A 13,472-nucleotide genomic window follows, 5' to 3' on the forward strand; every position below is an offset into this window, starting at 1 on the left:
TGGGAGAAGATGAGTAAACGTGCTTCTACTCTGCCACTTTGAATCATTGTGTTGAATCAGCATGCATTTTAGCATTTCTTTTTTCTGATCTGTTAGGTTCCCATTCATTAAAATGCAGAAACTCTGATTTCTTTCCTGTTCCTCTCCTTCATCCGGCAAAGAGGATGATTTAACGGCAGCTCAGTCATAGTCACTAACCTCCCACATGCACACACTCCACCCCATGTCCTCGTCAAGAAAACAAACCACGAGCAATTCCTGAGCAGCCTCACCAGTGTTCTGACGGCTACTCTGCATCCCTCTAGCTCCCCATGAAGAAGAGGTGCAGGAACTGCCCCAAGCCTGGACTGAAGAGCAGGCTTTGTGTACCTGGGAGGTAAGCGCAACGTCTTTATCTGGGATAAGAGTGTTGCTTCACTTCTTTATTTTTTATTCAGTCATATACAGTTATAGAAATCTGACAGTGTACATTACCACTGATGTATACAATTTCCTTGACTGGGGGAATATTGAGGGTAAATCTGTTATCAACACAGACCTGATTCAATTCATGGGGCTGAAAACTGATGAAGGAGCTATGGAGAACAGTGTAGAGACTTCTTAAAAAACTGGAAACAGAACTTCCATATGACTCAGTAATACCTCTGCTGGGCATACACACTGAGGAAACCAGAACTGAAAGAGATACACGTAACCCAGTGTTCATCGCAGCACTATTTACAATAGCTAAGACATGGAAGCAACCTAGATGTCCACCAGCAGAGGAAAGGATAAGGAAGTTGTGGTACATGTACACAATGGAATAGTACTCAGCTATAAAAAAGAACACATCTGAGTCAGTTCTAATGAGGGGCATGAAACTGGAGCCTATTATACAGAGTGCAGTAAGTCAGAGAGATACCAATATGGTATATTAACACATATACATGGAATTTAGAAAGATGGTAATGACCATCTTCTATGCAAGGCAGCAAAAGAGACACAGATGTAAAGAACAGACTTTTTTGGATATTGTGGGAGAAGGCGAGGGTGGGATGATTTGAGAGAATAGCACTGAAACATGTGTATTACCTTATGTAAAACAGATGACCAGGGGAAGTTTGATGGGTGAAGCAGGGCACTGCAGGCTGGTGCTTTGGGATGACTGAGAGAGACGGGTGGGGAGGGAAGCGGGAGGGGGGGTCAGGTCTGGGGGACACATGTGCACCCGTGGCTGATTCACGTCAATGTATGGCAAAACCCACCACAATATTGTTAAGTAATTATCCTCCAACTAAAATTAAATAATTTTAAGAAAAGACTCCCCCTGCAGAATACATTAAAAAAAGACAGTATCAGTTACTTTTGTGTAACAGAAGGTACTTAATCTCTGCAGAAATTTTTCCTCCTTGAAAAAGACTTTTGTAATTGTTGGTCAAATTGAAATGGTGAGATCTTACATGAAATAGTCCAGCCTTTTCAACAGGGGTAGGAAAGTTTTCTGTTTTCTTTTGCGGCCATTGACATATAGAGTTTTCTGAGGGCAAAGTCCGATAAGAGAAGACTTAGTGCAGAGAACACAAGAGGCTGACGCCCTCACACTCTTTTCTTCTTTCTATTCACCTCACACTCTTTTCTTCTTTGTATTCACAGGTGCACAGAACAGCCTATGAATATCATCAATACTAAAGGGTCATCCCTCTGCTGAGGAAAAATCCAGTTGATGAAGGTGGGGCTCTCTTGCCGGCTCTGTTTGGAGAGGCCCCCTGACCCTGGGTCCCTACAGGCAGTGAGGGCTGGGATATAGAGCAAGAGATTGATCTCCCAGGAAAACGCGCTGGCCACATTCTAGTGTCTCCAGACGCAATTGCATCAGTTAGAAGGTTTGTATTGTGTGAATGAGGGTGTTTGGAGGTGGGCATGTGTTGAATCCACATAGTGTGATTGTGAATCTTCCTGTCTGCATATTTCCTCAGGAGATATTTCCTGCAGCACACACACAAGGGATAGTGGCAACTAAGAATTCAAAGTAAACTTGATTGTTAGCCTGGTGACCATGACTCTTGCTGATAATCTCCTACCTAGATGATTTAGAGACCGTCAGTGCTTACTCTGTGCTTTGTATAATCAACTGTCCCACTAAACTTATGACCCCTATGATTATGGGCAGACACTGACCCAGTGGACATGCATACACTGTACAGAAAATACATATTGATAGGGAAATATGGTTTTATTGATAGTGGCTATATTTAAATGGTAAGAATTCAGAACCTTGTATATTTGATTTTCTTTAAGACAAGTAATTAATAAATACAGTAGCATACTTTGCCCAGGATTGAATTCACTCCTCTAACAGAGTTTGCTTTTAATCAAGTACAAAGTCTCATAGAAAACATGATGAGTAGAGTAGCAGCAACTGTGGATCCTGGAGGAAGAGTGATCTGGGAAAAATCAAGACACTGGCAATTTAGCAGGAGCTAAAAACAGGCAGGAGGAGTTTTTGGTCTCTGTCATGGGAAAGGAGAATGCCTTTTAGAGTTTTCCTTTTTTAGATTGAATATTTCCTTTTGATTAGGTTCCTCTTAGCTGGAAAACCAAAGCTCTGTTTTCATTTCTTTCCTCCTCTCCTTCACTTTCCTTCCTCCTCCGAAGAGGATGGATGAACACAAGTTCAGCCCATGCTTATTAACCTCCCACATCCATGCACACGAGGCCATGCCCACACACAGAGAAAGCCCCCTGCATGGCTCCTGAGCAGCTTCACCGGTGTTCTAACAGCTTCTCTGTGTTCCTCTAGCTTCCACTGAGGACCTGCCAGTGACCCGCCTTGTGACAGGACAGAGGAGATTCCATGCATCTCCAAGGCAAGCTGTCGGGAAGCTGTTTGTTTTTTCCTGGTCTGAGATAGAAATATTGGTTCATTTCTTTTTAAATAGAATTAATTATGTGTATTTGTGGGTGTTCGTTCCAGATATAGATGATTCCCTTGATTGAAAAAGTATGGAGTAAGAGACTTACTACCAGCTCATGATGCCTGTCCTTAAGGATTAAAACTGTTAGCATTCCTCACACTCTAGAGAGTACAGAGTTTTCTCTCCTGGAGCAACTTTTCCTCTAGGAAAAGAATTATGTAGTTTCCAACCTAAATGGACTGGGAAATACCATTCTCCGGGAAAAGGTCTTGCCTTTCATCCTGAGTCTGTGTGCTCTGATCTTGCTGGGTCCCCTGGACTCTGCCGTTATTCCTCATCAGGTTTTGTACTGACACCAAATGAAGCAAAGACTGCGCATCACTGTGATCTTATCCTCATCGTTCTTGTCTTCTGTACTTACAGGTGGCCCTTTCAGCGTATGCATTCTAGAACCATTTGCTTGGGGAGGAAATGCTTTGTAGTTGAGAAAGTTGGGGCTTTCAGGCGGTTTTAATGTAGAGGTGAAACTGATTTGTAATTCCTGCTAGAAATGCGTATAGGGGCCCTGTTGATAGAAAGTAATACAAGTAAAGTAATACGGCCTTCTGTAGTTCCAGGAAGAAGCTGTATTATGGTTAGCAATGTAGTTTTGTGTCTATGGGACTGGGTGTGTCTCTATGTGTAATGAACAGTATGATTCTTTGTGTGTGTATGAATTTTTTGTATTGTGATTTCCTTGATTTATGTCACCCTTAAACATCACTGTTACTGGTGTCAACTTCCCCCCAAAAATGCCCATCACCTCTGCACCATGAATGAGTATGTATGTAAAAATTAAAGTATATACATTCACTGTATACATTGATTTTATACCAAGTGAACATTCTTTAACCTGGAAGACAAATCCCATCACTACCCAGGGAAATGTTTACAGGATTATTTTTAATTTTTATGTATTAGCTGGGTCTTTTTTGCCGCACAGGCTTTTCTCTGCTTGTGGAGAGCGAGGCCTCCCCTCTAGTTGTGGTGAGTAGGGTTCTCACTGCGGTGGCTTCCTCCTTGCAGAGCACGGGTTCTAGGGCTCTTGGGCTTCAGTAGTTTTGGCTTGTGGACTCAGTAGTTGCTGCTCCTGGGCTCTAGAACTGACTCAGTAGTTGTGGGGCACAGGCTTAGTTGGTCTGTGGCATGTGAAATCTTCCCGGATCAGGGATCAAGCCCAAATCTCCTGCGCTGGCAGGCAGATTCTTAATCACTGAGCCACCAGGAAGTCCTACTGGCTTCTTAATGAAGAAAACTCTATTTCAGAATGCCCCTTATTGGGTCAGTTACAGCTTCATTTGATAGTAAATCTCACCTCTTAGTACGTCTTATGGCATTTTGATTGGTCATGATTCATCACTCTGCCACTTGCCTCATTCAAACTCTTTCCTATTAGAGCCTCAGAATGAATCCTTCCCCCTCACCTGAGACACCTAGTTCTGGGGGCCTCCTTCCTTCTGCAGGGAGCCCCTGGTGGTACCTACATGCCATACCCAGTTCTAGAGGAATCTGAGAAAGGAGGAGCCTCCAGGTGTAGATGGAGGAAGTTCACTCCAGCTTTGCCTCTTAAGCTTTGATGTGTCCATTCAGTCCTGCTAACTCCACACACTGTGTTGTATAGCACGTCTCTAGAACTTTTCCATGTTGCAACTAAAATTTTATAACCATTGAACATACACTCTCCATGTCAACCTCCTCCCAGCTGTTGGAACCAGCCTTCTACTCTCTGATCTCTGAGTTTTGCTTTAGATACCTCAGTTAAAGGAAATCATGCAGTATTTTTTTCATCCTGCGACTGGCTTATTTTTTATTTCACTCTTACTAATGTCATCCAGCTTCATCCATATTGCTGCCAATGACAGGATTTCCTTGTATTTTAAAGACTGAATCACATTCCACTGTACCTATACTCCACATTTTCTTTATTGATTCATCTGCTTCTAGACACTGGGCAGTTTTTCTATTTGGTTGTTATGTACAATGTGGCTATAGACATGAGATTGTAGATACCTCCTGGACATTATAGTTTTACTCCCTTTGGACATAAACTCTAATGAGTCATTGCTGGATCTTATGGTTGTTCTGTTAATAATTTTTTCAGGGACCCCAAACTGCTTTCCATAATGGCTATGCCATTTTACATTCCTACCAACACGGTATAAAAGTTCTGCTTGTCTGCATCCTTGCCAACAACTGTTATTCTTTGTTTTTTTAAACACATCCTGAAAGGTGATATCTCCTGTTTACTTGGTTTCCATTTCTCTGATACTTAGTGATGCTGAGCACTTTTCCTATATATATTGCTCACTTCTCTGTCCTCTATGAAGAAATGTCTATTGAAACTTTCTACACATTTTATAAACTCAGTTATCTGCCTGCTGTTGTTTTGAAATTGAGTTGTTAGCTGCTTCTGTATTCTGGGTATTGGCCCCTTATTCAGATACAAAGTTTGCAGATACATCCTCTCATTCTACAGGTTCCCTTTTTATTATGTTGATTGTTCGGGAGATTATCCTGTTTTCACTTGGTAATTTTAGAAGCTTGGCAAAGATCATTTGGCCACACATGTGATTTGTTTGAGAGCCCCTTCTTACGGGTCACTGGTCTCTGCCTGTTTTGCTGCTGCCACAGCGCGGTGTTGACTGCTGTGGCTTTCTTACGTGTTTTGAATTCACGAAGCCTGAGTCACCATTGTTGTTCTTTGCTCTCAAGATTGTTTTTTCCCTTTGGGTTTCTTTTGGGTTCCACAAGTATTAATATTTTTGAATTTTTTTTCCATTTCTTTAAGAATGGCATGGGACTTTGTGAGTGGTTACAATGTATATGTACATCACTTTTAGTAGTAGAGGAAGGTCAACAACATGAAATATTCCAGTCTATGAATGTGGTATGTCACTCCGATTACTCGTCTCTTCTTTCTTTCAACAGTGTCCTGTGGTTTTCAGTGCACAAATCTTTCACTTCCTAAGGAGCATTTTCCCCTGCCTTGCTTGGGTCCTCTAGAGTCAGGGATAGGAGGGATGGGCTCATGAAGAGAGTGAAAGTCCCTCCCTCCCTGCTGTACCTACTCTCTGGTTACGTGTAGTACAGGTGCCCTGGGCCATGCCCTTCACGTCTGCCTATAAGTGGGTCCCCGACTGGGAATTTTCTATTGGTCTGAGTGTCCACCTTACTATTGAATGTCCACAAGGACTCTCCCAATGCCTGGCCTGGGTCCAAGAGCCCCAGATATACCTATATATGAATGATCACATCAGACCATTAAACATTCTGCAATAAAGAACCACCAAGGGACAGGCAGTTAGTCGTGTTTTCCTTATCTTTCCAGCTTATAGAGTTGAACTTTCCAGTATAGTGGCCACTAGTAAGATCTGCTCATCTGTAAATAACAGAATTCAAACAATAATAAACTTGTTATATTTTAAAAAACACACAAAACCTTGGGGCTGGTGCACTGGGATGACCCAGAGGGATGGTATGGGAAGGGGGGTGGGAGGGGGGTTCAGGATGGGGAACACGTGTACTCCCGTGGTGGATTCATGTTGATGTATGGCAAAACCAATACAATATTGAAAAGTAATTAGCCTCCAATTAAAATAAATTAAAAAAAAAACCAAAACAAAAAACCTTTGCAATAGCCTAGTCACACTAGCCATATTTCAAGTGTGTCCATAAGTGTTGGAATTTCAGGTTGGTAAGCTTGAAGGTAGGAGCTATATTGGGCCTGTAGAAGTGTAAGGTTGAAAGGTGATTCTCGCAGCATCTCTCTCTCATGAGAAATTTTACAACTGTGATCAACGTCTTGTTGAAAGTCTCTGACTCCACAAAGCACAAGGGTGGTCTGGGAACCTTTCGCCTGGAAATGAGTGGGTCAACTTGTATAATAACTAGATTGTTGCTCTTTGTTGTGTTTCTACAGAATGGGTTGTGGAGAGCATTGCAGCAGTGGTATGGAAGAGAACTCAGGTAGAGATCAACTTTCAGGTGGGATTTAGAGGGAGAGGATTCCTGGACCACTCGGGTTATACCTGCTTCTTTGGAGATGAATGAAGGTGAATATAAACTGAGAAAGAGGAAGCAACTATGCATAGCATTTTGATTTGTTCTTTTCACGTTTTAATATAGTGGAGCTGTGTGTCCATGTGCTTTATCGTACTCTGCTCGTAGCCATCTCTTCTTGTTTTGAAATTTAGAAATGTCCTTTCTCACAAGACTACTGTTTGCTTATCTTTTCATTGCCAAATGCGAACACTTAACTTCTGGCTAGTACCCGCAGGGTATTATGCACAAGAGACTTTGGCTTCATCTTTAAATTATCCTATGATAGCCATATCCTAGTGGGCACAAAAGTCTCATAATCACTTAACACTGGAGACCAAGTTCTTGGAGTGAGAGTTAGGTGACGGGTGAGATGTGAACTCTCTCTGTTTGCAACTTCAGGACTTGCGGCTTCCCCTCATGTTTGTCGGTACAGTTTATTTGTGTAAAGGGTGCTCTCAGGGTTGGATGAGTAAAAGCACACGTGCTCTGGGGTGCCTGCCTGGGCTCAGTCTCCTGGAGCTCACCTCAGCTTCCACACCTCCCCAAGGCTGATATGCTGAAGGTGCTTCCACATGAGAGCGGTCCATGTCAAGCTGCCCCTAGAGAGCAGCATGGCTGCAGATTCTAGAGACTGTGAAGGGGACGCTGGCTCTCTTTGCACACTTGCTCTCACAGCCTTGCTGACCTGGTCTCCTCGGACTGACCAGACGCAGGTCAGAGATTCAGAGCAGCAGGACCCAGGGTCACTGCTCCTCTTAGAACCCAGTGCTCCATCCAGACAGCCCTGACCCTGCTCCCCACACCCCAGTTGCCCACCCTCTGATTTTCTTCAAACATTCTCAGGTCTCATTCCTCCCAGTCCTTCCAAGGTTGGGGTAAGTGCTGTGTATATATGAGGTGTGTATGTATGGGGCTATGCTGTGTATGTATGAGGTGCTGTGCATGTATGAGGCTTCTCGATCTATAGAACCTTTGTTGCACCATTTCAGACTAAGAGAATGTGGACATGTTACTTTAATTCTAACATTGTTTTCTTCCACTCTAACGGACTAAGAGACTTATGCAATTGTTTTGAGAATTAAGTATCTCCCAGTTAGCTACATTTACCTCAGGCACAGGATACTTATTTGTTATGTGAAGTTGGTTATGTATCTAGGCTGTTGAGGAAAATGATGCAGTGAACTTAGGACTGCAGATATCTCTTTGTGATACTGATGTAAGTTCCTTTGTATATATATCCAGAACTTTGTTTGATGAATCATATGGTATTCTGTTTATACTTTTGTAAGGGACCTTTGTACTGTTTCCCACAAAATAGCTGCAAAATTTACATTCCCACTAGTAGAGTCCCAAGGTTCCAGCTCCTCACATCATGGCCTTAACTTCTTAATTTTTTTGTCTTTATCATATACAACCTAACAGGCATGAGGTACTGGTTTGCATTACCCTGATGATTAGTGAGGTTGAGAACCTTTTCCTGTGTCTGTTAGCCATTTGTATGTCTTGTTCCTGAAATGTCTGTCTAAGTCTTCGCCCATTCCTCAACTCATTTATTTACTCTTTAAAAATTATCATTTGTTTTACATTTGAGTTGTGGTTATTATTTGAGTATGACCTCCTTATCTGATATATGGTCTGCAATTTTTCTGTACATTATATTTTCATCCTACTGACTTTTGAAGAGACTACCCATTCCCTATTTTGTTGTCTTAGAACTTTGGTGAATTTCATTTGAACGGGTTTCCATGAATTTACTTGAAGGCTCTTTATTCTGGTTGTTAGGGTTATGTATCTGTTTCTACGTCAGTAGCGTACAGCTTTGATTCCTCTTGTAATGTGCTTTGAAATCAGGAAGTGAGAAACTCTGATCTTTGTTCTCAAGATTACTTTGTGTATTTGGAAACCTTAGTGGTTACCATCTGAGCCACAGACTCTCTGGTGGCTCAGATGGTAAAGAATCTGCCTGCAATGTGGGAGACCTGGGTTTGATACCTGAATCAGGAAGATCCCCTGGAGAAGAGAATAGCAACCCACTCCAGTATTCTTGCCTGGAAAATTTCATGGACAGAGGAGCCTGATGAGCTACAGTCCATGGCATCGCAAAGAGTTGGACACGACTGAGAGACTAGCACACGGAGTGGTTCCATATATATTTTGAATTTGTCTTTTCCATTTCTATAAAAATGATATTAATATTTTGATTGGTATTGCAGTGAAGTTATACTTAGCTTTAGGTAGTGTAGAAATGTTAACAATACCAAGTCTCCAGTCTATGAGCATTCCAATTACTTGTGTCTTGTTTCATTTTTTCAGTATGGTTTGTAATTTTTAGTGTAGAGGTCATTTCCTTTCTGAACACACTTTGTCCTTGCCCTCCATGGATTTTTCAGAGACAGTGGTGGGAAGGATGGGCTCATGAAGAGATGAAGTGTCCTGCCCTCCCTTCTGCACCTGCTCTCTGATTATGTTTATCACAGGTGCACTGGGTCATATGTCCATTACCTGTCTCCTCAAGTGAAACACCTACTGGGAATTCCTCTAAGATCTGGGTGTTGACATAACTGTTTCAGTGTCCCCAAAGGCTCTTGAGTACCTGGGATGTGTGCATGAGCCCAGGAAATACCTACAAATAAATCATTAAATCAGGCCATCCAGATATTCTGCAGAAGCTGTTGAGCTACACTTCACAGACCTTCAAGCCCTGTACGTGGCTGGACTTGAGACCAAAGAAAGATCCCAGGGTCAAGGACAGAGATATCAATGGTTTAATAGATGGGATGTCTTACATGTCTGAAGAAGAAGGGTCCTGGAGAGACACCCACTGTGGATAGCAGGTAACAGGCAGATCACAGCAGCACCAGCCTTCTTCACTGTGGGGGGATAAGGAGTCTACCAGTTAAAGGGGGAATAAACAGCAGATTGGCTCATTGGTCACCATTGGTTACCATGGAAACCAGTAGAGGGCCCTATCCCTCTTAGTCCCTCAGGCTAAATGTTTTCATGGGTCAGAGGTTAATCTATCAATAAACAGCTGTCTTGACATGTCCAGATAATGCAGAGGGAATAACCATGTGAGGGATGGTGGTGGTGGTTTAGTCACTCAATCATGTCTGACTCTTGCGACCCCATGGACTGCAGCCTGCCAGACTCCTCTGTCCCTGGGATTCTCCAGGCAAGACTACTGGAGTGGGTTGCCATTTCTTTCTCCAGAAGATATTCCCAACCCAGGGATCAAACCCATGTCTCCTGCATTGGCAGGCAAATTCTTTACCACTGAGCCACCTGGGAAGCCCTACACCCTCCCTTGTGCCAAAGTCCCCTGGTACTTCAAAATCTGTTCTGTTATAATCTATCAGAAATGGTAGAATATTTGGTGCTGATCTTAAGATCCAATCAATTTTCCTGGGTGGCTGAGATGATAAAGAATTCAACTGCAATGCAGGAGTCCTGGGTTCTAGCCTGTATCAGGAAGATCCCCTGCAGGAAGAAATGGCTATCCACTCCAGTATTCTTGCGTGGAGAATTCCGTGATAGTAGGGCCTGGTGTGTACGGTCCATGGGGTGGCAAAGAGTCGAATACGACTCAATGACTAAGCACACACACATATATAAATATGTGTGTGTGTAGTGTATATACAGTGGTTGTTGTACATTGCAGTTGGAGAAGGCAATGGCAACCCACTCCAGTACTCTTGCCTGGAAAATCCCATGGACGGAGGAGCCTGGTGGGCTGCAGTCCATGGGGTTCCTAAGAGTCGGACATGACTGAGCAACTTCACTCTCACTTTTCACTTTCCTGCATTGGAGAAGGAAATGGCAACCCACTCCAGTGTTCTTGCCTGGAGAATCCCAGGGATGGGGGAGCCTCCTGGGCTGACGTCTATGGGGTCACACAGAGTCGGACATGACTGAAGTGACTTAGCAGCAGCAGCAGTACATTGCAGTGTGGTAGCCACTAGCCAGATGTGACTGTTATAATTTCAGGTTGATTAGAAAGAAGGTGAGAGCTCTAATCGGCTTGTAGAATTGAGAAGTTGAAAACTGACTTTTTCAGGATCTCTATCTTTAGGTTTGCAACTGAGATCAGTGTCTTATTGAAGGGCTCTGACTGCACAGAGCACGGATGACTGCCATCTGCTATCCACAGTGGGGTGTCTCTCCAGGACCCTGGGAGAAAGATCAAGGTCTTGCTTGAAAGCCAGCAGGGCCTCAACTGGAGCAGGAGAAGTGGGTGGATCACTCACTCTAATCACCTGTTGCTTATGGTTGTGTTTCTATAGAGTGCCTTGTGGAGAGCATTTGCTGCAGTGATGAAGAAGGGGACAGAGGTAGGAAACCACATTCAGATGGATCTGATGGGAGAGAATTCCTGGAACTTTTAGAGTTAAACCGCCTGCTTGGAGACTGAGGAAGGTGAACATGGAATCAGGAAAAAGGAAATATGGGCAGAGCTTTGGTTTGTTCCTTTCATATTTTAATGATATGATAGAGAGATTGAGTCCTTGGACTTGCACTGTGCTCTGTTTATAACCACCTTTTCTTGCTTTGCTCTTCAAAACTTATTTTTCCCATAGGAGCTGCTCTTTGTTGCTTTTGTCACAGACTAATATGGAAGCCTGGACTCTGGTCAGCACATCTGGGGTACTGCACACTGCAGACTATGTTTTCTATTGCATATTGAACTATGATGACCATATCCTGGTGGGCATAAAGCTCTCATTGCCACTTGACACTGGAGACAATGTCCTTGTAGGGCATGTGAGGTGGTGGGTGAGATATGAACTCTCTCCTTCTGCTCTTTCAGGACTTGAGGCTTCCGCTCACGTTTGCCCTCGCTGTTTATTTGTGCACAGGATGCTCCCAGGGGTGGATGAGTCACAGCACACATGTTCTGGGGTCCCTGCCTGGGTTCAGTCTCCTGGAGCTCATCTCAGCTTCCACAGCTCCCCGAGGCTGATGTGCTGAAGGTACTTCCATGTGAGAGGTCCATGTCAAGGTATTCCTAGAGACTCTCCATTGCCGCAGGAGTCTAGAGGCTGTGAAGGGGCTGCTGGGCTTCTTCGCACACTTGTTTTCACAGTCCTGTTGACCTGGTCTCCTGGAGTTGACCAGGCTCAGGGCAGCAGGTTCTGGGGCCACTGCTCCTCTCAGAACCCACTGCTCCATCCAGGAAGCCTGTCCCTTTCTCTCCCGACTCCTGTCCTGCCCCATCCTGTGTCCTTTCCTTACATCTTCCTAGGTCCCATCCCTCCCAGTTTTCCAAGTCTCAGCGCGAACCCAGCAGCTACCATGTGTTTATTTTGGACGATCATTGTCACATCATAATGGCTAACTGAAATGGATGTGTTTGCTTTTGTCCTCTCTAAGAATCTGGGCATACACCATGATCCTTCCTCCAATGTGCCCAGGTTGGATCCTTCCCCTTTGACTGTAAAATGGGTGGGTTGGACCCATCCCCAGGTCCTCTCCAGCTCTAATTCTGCCTGATTTGAGAGCCATGATTGGAGACGATGGCCACACATCCATGATCTTTCCTCCAATGAGCCCACATTGGAGAACTCTAGGGTAGGTGGAGGTTCAAGGAGGAAAGAAAGGAACAGTGATTAGAGGAGAGGAATGAAGAAGGAAGTAGAGAGGAAGCAGCGGGAAAAGGAGGAAGGCAAGGTTGTAAGCAGAGATGCATGGAGACAGTGACAGCCTGGAAGAGGAACAGGTTGACCCAGCCTCATTCCTGGTCACACAAAACTTGAGTGTGGCAACAGGATATCTGGGGTAGGGGGCAATCTCTTGAGCCCCTTTTGGAAAGGCCCTTATCAGGTTATTCCTTCCTTTCCCACAGCTGTCAAGGTGCCAGGAATTGATTTGTGGGTGCATCCTGATCCCAGACTAAGCGATGCCATTTTTATGTCTTTATTCTCTATGCTTTTAGTTTTTACTTTTCAGTGGGCCTGATAACCTATGTGCTCCTACTTCTGCTGACTCCATCCTGAGTCTGCTGTTTGACTTTGTCAAGACAATGACTTCCTGTCCTGGGCTCACAGATAAGCTGCATTCCACAATTGATCTAATTGCTGGGTCTGCGGAGTGCTCCCCCTCCTCACCAGCGGCAGGCTTCCCACGGTGGGCTTCTCCACTTCAGGGAAAGGACTTTCTCCAAGTCTGCATCTACTTTCATCAACAGCAATCGTATGTGATGCCTCTTCTCAATCTGAAGACATCTAACAATCCTAAGATGGACTGGTGTAACACTTGGTACCTGAACTATGGACATAATGTGATTTTTAACCTTGATTATACTTTGTCTTGGTTTAATGATTGTTTTGCTGCACAGAAGAAGACAAATGGGTCTAGTCCGGTGGTTTTTCTACTGGATGTTTATCAAATATGGGATGAGGTCATATGGCTAACTCCTGAAAAAGGGACACCTAATGTCTAGTGCCCCCATATGCTGGGAACAAATGGAGCCATCCCCAGAAGTTAGCCAGCAACTTAGTTATA

This window comes from Bubalus kerabau, chromosome 6 (assembly GCF_029407905.1).
Source record: "Bubalus kerabau isolate K-KA32 ecotype Philippines breed swamp buffalo chromosome 6, PCC_UOA_SB_1v2, whole genome shotgun sequence".
NCBI lineage: Eukaryota > Metazoa > Chordata > Mammalia > Artiodactyla > Bovidae > Bubalus > Bubalus kerabau.